Here is an 11,553-nt window from a genome sequence, read left to right as displayed (position 1 = left end):
CAGGCATACCTGAAATTTGTTTTATGTCTTCTGGGATAAGATGGCATAATACATGTTTATAAAATTTCTGTCAGAGTACTTCTTGATTCTCCAGAAAAGTCATAATCTATTCAGTATGTAGTAGACTTTCTTGAACATGCCATAAAGGGCCCAATTTCCCTATCTTATCACATTTGTGATGATAAACAGCACTAACTGGATGAGGAGTAAAAACTGAGCTGGAAAAGATCAGTTTCTATCAGAAGTGCAGTCAGACAGTTTGCAGTGATTCAGACCATGTTCAAGGAAACAATTTTCTAATTGCATTTAATTACAATATTTGGCCTGGTTCTTAATTAAGATTTTAGTGTTGCTTTATGGTAGCAGAGTGGAAGCAGAATCCATCACCAGAAAGGTCAAGCTCTGTTTCTTGTGCATAGGGAATAAAACTAAATTCAACACATCAGGTAACTAAGATCACACTGCAGTTTCTGCAACTATGCGTGGACATTACAAAAACCACACAACTGCAACATGTGAAAATTCACTGTAAATCACCTGTAAGTCTTGCATTAATATCTCCGTTTAGCTTGAGAAAATTTAAAATCACTTAAAAAACCCATCCTCTCATCCTATTTCCTCTCATTGTCATAAACCTCTCAGACCCAAGTTTTGACTTCTTTTGACTTTTCAGTTCTTTTCTTCTTTCTTCTTTTCTTTTGACTTTCTTTGGCATCTGCTGTTGACAAGGGGAGAGCAGTGGATGTTGTTTACTTGGACTTAAGTAAAGCACTTGACACTGTGTTCCACAGCCGCCTTCTGAACAAACTGGTAAGGTACAGATTGGGTGGGTGGTCAGTGAGATGGGTAGGGAATTGGCTAACAGGCCACACTCAGAGGGTGGTGATCAGCTGTTTTTACCCAGACTGGCAGCCTGTCACAAGTGGGATTCCCCAGGGATTGATATGGGGCCTCAGGCTGTTCAACATCTTCATAAATTATCTGGATGATAGGTTGGAAAGTACCCTCACCAAGTTTGCTGATGGCACCAGACTGGGTGGTGAGGTGAACACACTGGAAGGGAGAGCCATCTTACAGAGAAGCCTGGACAGGCTGGAAGAGCGGGCTAGCAAGAACTGTATGAAGTTTAACAAAGACAAGTGCAAGGACGGAAGGAATACCCAAAGAGCTCAGTACAGGCTAAGATCTGCTTTGCTGAAAGGGACCTGGGAGTTCTGGTGGACAGCAAGCTGAACATGAGTCAGCAGGGCGATGCTGCAGCAACAAAGGCAAATTGGATCCTGGGCTGCATCTGCAGAACATTACTAGCAGAGATAGAGATGTGATCATCCCAATCTACTCAATGCTTGTCAGGCTGCACCTGGAGTACTGTGTCCATTCTTGTCGCCACCACTGAAGAAAGATGCGGACAGACTGGAAAGGGTCCAAAGGAGGGCTATGAAGATAATCAAAGGGCTGGAGAACCTGCCCTGTGAAGAAAGGCTGAAGGTTAGTTCCTGAACAAGAGAAGGCTCAGAGGCGATCTCATCATAGTATTCCAGTACTTAAAGGGCAGCTACAAAGAGGCTCTCTCTTCACAAGGAGTCACATGGAGAAGACACGGGTCAATGGGTACAAGTTGCACTGGGAGAGGATTCATCTCGACATAAGAAAGAATTTTTTTTACAGTAAGAACAAACATTCACTGGAACAGCTTCCCCAGGGATGTGATGGAGTCCCTATCACTGGAAGTTTTCAAGATGTGACTGGACAGGGTACTAGATAATCCCATCTCAGCTCCCTTTCCCATCAAAGGTTGGACCAGATGATCTTTCAAGGTCCCTTCCAACTTGGGCTGTTCTATGATTCTATTATTTCAAATTCCTCTGCATTGATTGTTTCCTCCCACTGTATAACAGTTACATCTTTGGAGCACTAACTATATCGCATGACTAATTGTGAACTAGTAAAGAAGTGTATATTTTTTAAATACTGGAGCCTAATTCTACCCCTGTGTAAGGTTTCTAAACTGAAAAATAAAGAAATCTAAATGTATGAAAACTATTATAAAACTGTAGTTCTATCAACAGATTTCTAAATCAACTTATTGTGACAGTGTAAAGGAATTAAATACCACTTAAAACCAGGCTATGTCAGACTTGTGACACATTTTTCATCTCAGTTTTAAAAACAAATAAAAACCATTTGGGATTTGCAGGATTTGTCTCCAGTTTTCACTCTTCTTCCCAGGGGAAGCTTCATCTGACTGAGACACATAAAAAAAATTCAAAAGACACCCCCCCCAAACAACAACAACAAAACCCCCAAAACAAACCAATGGGTTCAGCCCTATTTGTTTCATTTTCAAAATACCATCTGCCATGTAGGTCCGTGTGATAAGCAGTTCAGTATGTTTGCTACTGAAAGTGTATATAATGGTATACGTAGTTCCTGTTAAGAGAACCTTTGAGAACATTACTGAAATTTCCATAATTTATGCAGCTGAATAAACTCCCCAAGTTGCAATAAAGTCAGAGACTTACTACTATTTTCCAGAAGTTTTTTTCTTTGCTTTATTTTCCCAATCTAATCTATTTCAGACATCCACAGAGCTGGTCTCTGTCAGAAGAAATAAAGACCTTTCACTTATAATAGTTGCTATCACTACTCCTCCAATACCGAGGAAAAAAGTAGAGGAAGGAAAAAAAAAAACCCCAAACCAACAAAAAACCCCACGACCATCCACACCCATATCTGGAAGAGTAATTATTGCTTAATTTGTCTTCCATTCTATTCTGGTTTTGTTATATTTCTTCTAAAAGCAGGGCGTTTTTTTATTTTTCTCATGACTATTAGTAGAATTCTTCCCTTTTGTCATTTTTCTCTTAAGACACCTGTGAAGAAAAGAATTCCAAAATGTTCATTATACATTAAGGATATGCTCATATTCATTACCACATATCCCAGTAGTTTTTATGATCAATTCTGCTGTTAATTGTTTTTCAGGACTTCCAGTTATACTCTTATTTTAAGGGATTTGTGACAAATAAAGGTCTTTATTTCCCCTTATTAACATTCTGAAATGAATTTTTGAAGTGCCATTCAGTAGCCTTTGATGCTTTTCTTTGTGTGTTATGTGTCTGCATCTCTATATATATATATAGGTATATAGTAAAAATAGTGAGTTTGGGGTTTTTGAAGGGTTTTTTTGACTGGGAAAGTTTTCAAAGCTTTCAGATTACTGCTGATTCTTTGGTAGTCTGAGAAAAGCAAATACTGCACATATATAGTTTTCCATAGTTTTCTGAGAAACTGCCGTTGTTTCTGAATGAGACATACTTATTGTGCAATGGCATCAAAGATCAACTCTATTCCTTCATTTTATCTCACACCTGTACGTCTAAAACATTTTTCCACTTGCTTGTATTACATATATATCATCTACCGTGTAATTGATGTCAGTTTTGTCGCACTGTTGTAAACAAGGAGTAACATATGATTTAACTACTACAAAAAATAGTGCAAAGCCATAAAGGGACATAATTTTAAATCTGTTCTCATTTGAGAAGTATGTCATGCTTACCCCAATTGAAACATTATGGAAGAGGAACATTTTAGTAGTGAACTTTGGTATAATGAAACTGAATAAAATTACAAAGATGATTGTTGTAATAACTAGCCTTCATTCAATGTAACCATAAGGTGTGACTAACTGTCTTTTGCAATGAGACAGCTAAATTATTCCTCCTAAATGCAATCCAGATACAAAACTGCTCAGGAGCTAAGCTCTGTGGGTGGAGTGTTTTCACTGGAGACTGAATGCAAATACTGCAAACTGGGTATCATTTTGAGAGAGCTCTCTGTAAATATGAAAAAAATCTGCCAGAAATACTATGGCAGAAAACTGAAAACAGATGCAAAAAGACAAGGAAGTACAAAGGAAAGGACTACTGAGAAAAAACTAGGAGTACTGCTGGGAAACAAAGTTCAAACACTGAGCAACAACATTGTCTCCTGTTTTTTTTATTTTTCTTGTTAGCCAGGAAATTTATTTTGCAAATAGATGAGAGAGTATTTAAGAAATACTGATTCTATTATCAATTTACACTCCTATTTAAACAGCCAGTAAGTCATTGAATATTTACTTATCATGGATAAAAGACTTAATAGAACCATTATTATCTAATGGAATATAATTTTTTTAACCCCAAAGTAATATTCTGATTCTAAGACCAATTATAAGCAAATATAAAACTGTTGTAGTCACCCTGCAAGGCCATTGAAAACAAAAAATGAAAAACCATCATATATAATTTGTGGAAAATACAGGACAGAGGAAGTGGTTCAAGCAGTTAAGATCAATGTTGTACTTCTGATCTGCATTTATCAGAATGAATGAGTGAGAGAAAAAAAAAATACACCCTTGCATGGTACATTGCCAAATACAAACACATAACAAATAGAACATTTACTGTACTGCATTAAGAATTGGGTTATGGATAGAAGAAAACTTGAAATAAAATTAGCAAATGTTAAGCAAAATCTTCATTCAACCAAAATATTCTAACACCCTAGTAGTAAATAGTTGACTTCACACTAGGTTAGGATTCTAGACTATTTTAGACTAGGCTATTCTAGACTGTTTTCAGGATAGCCTTGTTCCTTGTCAGTGTATTGTAAGACTGGGTGTAGTTCCATCTTTTCTATGATACAGAAATAAAAGACATATACAGCAGTTTTAAGAATCCAGTTGACGCCCCCTAGGTCTTAACGTAACCTGTAATTTGTAATACTCAATCAAAGGAGGTCACTTTTGTAAAGGCTATGAGTGAATGCTACAAAGAAAGAGATTAAATGTGAAGGTTTTACTGAGTAGCAGATTTGAGGGATGAAATAAGCAATATAACATTCTCAATTTCCAGTCTAGCAAAGCTTGAGAAGAATAAGTACATGAAATATTATTAAGAAAAAAAAATTAGTCAAAAAGTAGGAATGAAGGATATTAATAACGTGTGAGTACCAAATAAATTGCTTAACTTGACAAGAAATCCAGCTTTAGCAACAAAGAATGAGCATAATAACAGCATCAAAACCTTTGCAACCTCAGCTGCAAATGAGGTTTCTTTTCTGCAGCTTACTCTCTGAGATGCAAGAGTAGGAATAAATGAATACAGAATCTTTACATTAAATGGCAAAAACATAGCTATGCTTATTTTAGCTGTCAGTAATGTCACACATGAGCATAACAGTGGAAGAAATCTACATATCAATATATTATTGAAAAAAGAGATTTAGGTTATTATTCAACATTAGTTAATTAACCTGTCAAGATGACATCAGCTGAGGAGGGAAGAATTATTTGCTGGAATTTCTTTTTTCTCTACGGGGCTTGCATTTCTTATAAGGATGTATTTTTTTTACATCCTCCTGTTCACAAACAACATCTTCTGTAGAAAATCACAGTATTGAAACGACACTGGCACAGCCCTGGACAAAAGAGAGTTCGGGTCTTTATCCTGCTAGTTTCAGAAGATCCTCACCTTGCCAGCTGTTCAAGCTGTACTAAAACTGTTCAGGATGAATGGTAATGTTCTTTCAAATCTTTTTTAATCCATGGCCCACAGAGAGACGTTCTCTGCTGAATTCCTTGAAATGGCTGAATAATTCTTAAAAGATGAAACATCATATACCTCATCTGAAAGTCTAGTTGTTGTTATTATGCAGTAGTATTGAAGAACAAAGATGTTTAAAAACAGTGAAGAGGCAGAAGTTAGTTGCTTGTATGTTTTTCCAAAAGTTTTAAGGATGAAAATAGTGGCAGAAAGTCTACACTTCAAAGAATACATAGCCACAGAAACCTTTCAGTAACTGAAAGCTGATTGCGAAAATATAAAGGCTCCTTTGTCCTTACCTGACAGAAATTTAAAGGTATGCTCACTCCTGAGTATGCATATCTTTCTCTCAAATAAGAGTTGAAAGATAACTTTACAGCTCTACTGTTCTACCTTGCTCTTCCAAATACATAAATTGCATATAAAGTGAATATGTATATATTTCAGTTCCTGATTTAATTGATCCATGGCATACATAAATTTAATATCTTTTCACACCTTCTAATTTGATTACCTAACCTCCCCACAGGTGCTTTTATTCACTAATGTGTACACATCTTATAAACTGATTTTATCAAAAAAACTTTTCATCCCTTATCACATTATCTTTCAGTTATGAATTGACTGGAGGTGCTAAATGGCAGATCCTTACCTGTCCCACACACCTCTCCACAGCAGTGATTGATTCATGCACTGCATATTCCTCAGTGTGAGCTTACATGGTTGCCCTGCCCCAGCTGGTAAGTCTGCTACTCTTTTTACCCCATTGACAGCATTGCTCTGTACAGAACTGTTGGATAACTGTTTTCTCATATCATCATATTTTCTTTGTGAGTAGCAGGCTGTCACCAATGACTCATTAGTGTTTGGAATTGGTATTTTGTATGAAAAAAAGGCAGAGAAAGTTGAGTAAAACCGGGGGAAAAATTCCTCAGCTAACAAGTCACGGGTTGTGTCTACATTAGCATTTTGGTTCAGATCCTCCTTTAACTCTTAAATGTGCTGAGTGGTTTTGCTATGAACAAATCAGCTTCCTTTCAGAGGAAGCACATTGAGAAGCTCAACTTGTGGTGCACAAAACAAGTGTTCTATCTCCTTTTGGAGACAAAGGGGTCAAAATTATTGACAGGTCCTTTTGACAACCTAGAACCATATGAGTAATGATGACATTTAGCCCAGAGCACTAGACCAGATATTGTCCAGGGAAAATTCTCTGAACCATATGTAATGCAGATATAGAGAATTCAGAACCAATTATTTGTCTTATGATCTGCTCCTTTCTGCTGGATTATTTGTTACTGCAAAGACACAGTATGTGAGGTTTACTATTTCTCTTGGGAGAAGAGATGAAAGGTATTCCTGATACTATTGTATGGTAAGTATCAACAAATGCTGACATTTAATGCTCACTCTAACCCAGTTAGCTTTTTTCTGCTACCTGTCTGGCTTTATTGAAAACTGCTCTAGTATTAGTCATGTATTGGAAACACACCTCCATATGTCTTATTGATCAAGTAAACTCCATTCTTCATTTCTGCATTTTAATTCATATTGATACTTAACATTTTATAAAGGTGTGTTCAGTTCTCTAAGTGAACTAAATATAACATTATTTAATAATGTCAAGATTAACAACAAAATATGAGATTTTATAGACCTTTAAAAATTTTAATCATATTTCATTGTTTATCTTGATTTCAGATTTAATACTAACTTGCAGAACTGAACACACCTATCATTCCAGCAATTGCTGATTCTTCCTAGGACATATGTAGGAAATTACAGCAATGAATTTTGTAAATGAGGGAGAGAGTATCAACAGATCTGTTTTATCAGTATGTTTAAATGTGAGGAGGAATTGAGAAAGAAGAAAGAATTAAGAAATGAGGGTTAAGTGTATTCCGGCTGAGTTGAAGAGGATGGACTCACGACTTAAAAAATGTGAAAAGCTGGAGTAAGCTCACCAATCAACAAAAAAAGTTTGCATAAAATGTCTTTCCTCTAATGAGTCTGAAAATTGGTTGAAAATAGTATTTCTTCTCAGTTTTCACATGGTTTTCATTGATGTGATGTCTAAGCATCTACTAAATTACTTTCAGTCATGCAACTAACACAACTGAGAGAAACTCAATAAAACTAGATATCCCCTAAAGAGAAGTATGAAACTTTGTACATTACATTAACAGTGAGCCACGGTCCCTAGAAAGAAATTAGAATGCTTTGGAATAATCTAAGAAAACAGCTGCTGCTTTTAAGTATAAGAAGAATTGGATCCAATAGAAAGGCTTCTCAAAGCACGCTATATTTTTGTTTCTTAGCTTTAACTTAGTTAAAAAAAAAACCCAAGGTTTCTGACATGGTAACCAAAATAATACAGGAAACATTTTAAAAGCCAACAAATGACCTCAAGAAAATTCATTTCAGCACATACTCATCTCCACCATATCAACTTCTATCCACAGTCACTTTAAAAATTGTGCTGTTTTCTGGAAATGTCTATGTATTTCCTCCTGCCAAGCTACATTAGCCAAACAAAAAAGTCCTGATCCTGAAATCAGGATGTTGTAAAAGTAATGATCTTCTGACAGTGCTTCTCCTTAGAGTTAATAAAAAGTCTGAAGATAGTGCTAATTAAGCAATGGAAGAAAATCCAGTGTTAGAGAAACCTTAGGAAATGTTGGGAAATTCTATTCATCATTCACATATCAGTTAAAAACATCTGAAAGTAATATGAAGTTAAGAATTAGACCCTATTTATTTCCGCCCTGGGGAATGCTCGGTTTAATAAATAGCTGATTACAGGCGTTAAAATAAATAAATAAATAAACCCTCAAAACTTTTTTATAGTCATGAAAATAATGTTTTAATTATCATTACTCATTTCAGTAAATTAAAGCAAATAAAATTAATGTAATAAATAAAATAATGTAAATAAGCTAAGTTTTTGTATAAACATAAACAGAACAACTTACTTCTTCATCAAGTATTTAAATATTTTTCACTGAGGAAAGTGTTTAACAAAATACACAGATTTTTCAGTCTCTTTTATGAATAGGATATTCAGTAGAAATCTATTCTATGTTTCTGAATGTTTCTCCAGGATTTATTACATAGACTTTCCCCCAGAAACTGATTTAATGTTTTCAGTATAGGAAAAGATCAAGCACAAGAAATTATCAGAGGCAGTCTGTAACCCTGGAGACAAAACAGTCATGTTTTTTGTCTTTGACCATTATTTTGAAAGACTGAAGTGATTTTTTTCATACTTTTTCACCACAAAATCTTGTGAAACATTTCTTTGTTTTTAAGTCTTCCCAACAGAATTACTTCAGGAGCTCTCTGTTGGTTTTGTGGTTGTTTTTTTTTTCAATTTGAACATTATTTCTTCTCACCAGCTATGGAGAACAAGAATACTGATCCAGAACTCAATTTCCCACTACATTGAATGAACGATCAAACCAAGATCACTACATTAATATGATAACTCACACAGTACTACATCATTATTTAGGTATTCTGAAAAAAAAAGAAAAAGTGAGGTTCAGAAAGGAGGGCAGTTGTGTTAAATGTTCTAATTCTCTTTGCCATTTACTGTCTCATGAGATTCAATAACCATAAAGTACTATCCTTCTCCTTTTAATAAAAGAAGCAGGAATGGAAAAAAGAAAGACAAAAAAAGGCTGTGACAGCTATCAACATATTCTGACACTACTATGGCTGTCATTAAAATCATGCACTACTGTCCACAATGTCATGGAATTTTATTTGTGTTGTTATACAATTTGGATTTTAGTCAATATTTTTGGTGATTTAAAGCTTACCTATGTTCTTGTTCTCTTCTATATCTAATTAGGTTCAACAGTAACTAGTTTTAGGTTCCGTTGCTGATACTTATATTCTTATTTATTGTGCCTTTCATAAATTTTTCAAATTACACATAACGAGAATGCAAATGAAGTTGTCTAACACAATGATTAAACAAAACAATTTGAGTAGCACTTTGGAAAAAATAACTTGTATTTTTAAACAAAATGCTTGGAAAAGGATATTATTTTATTCTGTTGGATTTCATTAATGTCATCTAAGGGTACACTTAAGGGCATCTTCAGTGTTTAAAATAGAAATACACTGGTAGCCACTTCAGTCCAAGCATAGCAAAATTTTTCAGCAAGGCTCTAAGATAAATGTTAAGAAAGGTTTACAGCTGTGAGCAGATAAGCTTTAGAAGTAGAAAGTGACATAAAAATTTTTTTCTTACTATTTTTCAGTGATTGAAAACAAACACTAGCATTTATTCGTAAGTTGCACAAAAACGTATTTCTCGGATCATTACAATACCTGCTCTGTAGATCTTCCTGCTGTATTTTATCTCCTTTCTCCCACACTCTACCATTTCTTTCATTTACTCTGCTCCCTCCACCTTCTGACATTTTCTTTCTCAAATTTCTTAAACAAATTTCTGACTTCTGATTTGTCATTAGCTGAACCCATCCCTCTATCTTAAGTCTCAAATTGCTTGTTGAAGAAATAAGAACTGAACTGAGTTAGTCTGAGTCTTTCCAGAAAGCTCATTCCTGCACAGTGCTGTAGCACAGCAGGCAGTGTTGCTGCAAGAGCAGTTATTGTAGCCATTACTCTCTCCCTTTTATAAATTTGCTCTGTCAATAGCTTTTTTTTTTCAACAAGCTATGCATGCTTTTTTGTATGCTATATATGATGTATACTACATTGTATTTCTTTAAGTAAAACTTGTATTCATGCTCTCGTCAACAATTTGCCATCATTAAAGCTTTGAAAACATACATTTGAAAATCTACTGTAGTCCTATTAGTCTGATACAAAAGGTATCTTTTAGATTACTGTTTCCTCCTCTAGTCATATAAGTGTTTTAACACATTTTCTTAGTGTTTATTGTTACTGGACATTATAGTATATGAAATTAATAATAACAAATCTCTTCTGACAAGTAAAAAAAGTTTTGTTTTATCTGAAAATTGATGACTCCAGGGTCTTCTTTCAAGTTTCAAGTAAAGACTATGCAACCTATTACTATTATTAAGCTTATATTACATTTTTGTTTCTACAGGCAAATGTAGGATAAGTTCAATTCATTCTGTATTGACATTCACTCAGCATAAAGTTATTCTGGCAAAATTTTTAAATGCAAGCATTTTTCCAAGGTGCTGTGCTATTCACAAATAGCAGACAATTTGGCTGGGTTTAGATTAATATTTCTCTGATGAAAATTTTTACATTTCTCCAAACTTAAATAGTTGTAACCTTTGCAGATAAACCAGTAAAAATGAAAAAAAAAAAAAAAAAAAGTCAGAACATTTTGATTACACACCTACTATGCTGCCCCAAAACTTTTAGATTTAAAACCGTCTGTCTTGCCATTTCTGCTAACTTACTTAGAAGATAAAGAAAGTCAAACATTAAGATCTTTTCTTTTCCCCCCGCTCTGCTAAATGGTTTTCATTGTAAAAGTGAAACATAAACAAAGTCTGTCTGTTCCCATCAGCTATAAGTCAGGAAACATTCCAGCTTCAGAACTGTAGCTTGATAAGCAACACTTTTGCTCATTCATGAGTCATTTAAATTAAGCTTAAGTGAAGATTTGCACCAAATAATGCTGCATTACAGAAGGAAAACTATTTGTGATGGAGACTGGTCTAAAAAGGTAAATGGCAATCTGCACGAAGAGATATTGCAACAAACCCCTATATTTAATGAATATGTTAGTTCAGATTCTTCTGAAAGTCTCAGTTTATGGATACTCTTTTATATTCTCATGCCCCCACAAATGACAAGGTACAATATGCCTTTCATATTGCATTCTAAAATCAGAATACTATCATAGCTTTGATTTCAGCTGAAACTAAAATGTTAATTGCATATAGAGTTAAAATCAATGTCTCTACAGTTAACACAATAACCCAGATCAAGGTACACCTGATAATAA

General features: G+C 34.7%; 1 protein-coding gene across 1 annotated transcript in view; it reads right to left on the bottom strand.

Annotated features, from left to right (window-relative positions):
* Window positions 1-11,553, bottom strand: part of CSMD3 (CUB and Sushi multiple domains 3) — a 659,839-nt gene that overhangs the window by 68,982 nt on the left and 579,304 nt on the right. The gene's annotated exons all lie outside the window — the stretch shown is intronic.

Source organism: Haliaeetus leucocephalus, unplaced genomic scaffold, assembly GCF_000737465.1.
Source record: "Haliaeetus leucocephalus isolate CR32 unplaced genomic scaffold, Haliaeetus_leucocephalus-4.0 Scaffold555, whole genome shotgun sequence".
Lineage (NCBI taxonomy): Eukaryota > Metazoa > Chordata > Aves > Accipitriformes > Accipitridae > Haliaeetus > Haliaeetus leucocephalus.
The sequence above is the reverse complement of the archived record's forward strand: the minus strand, read 5'-3'. Positions and strand labels throughout refer to the sequence as shown.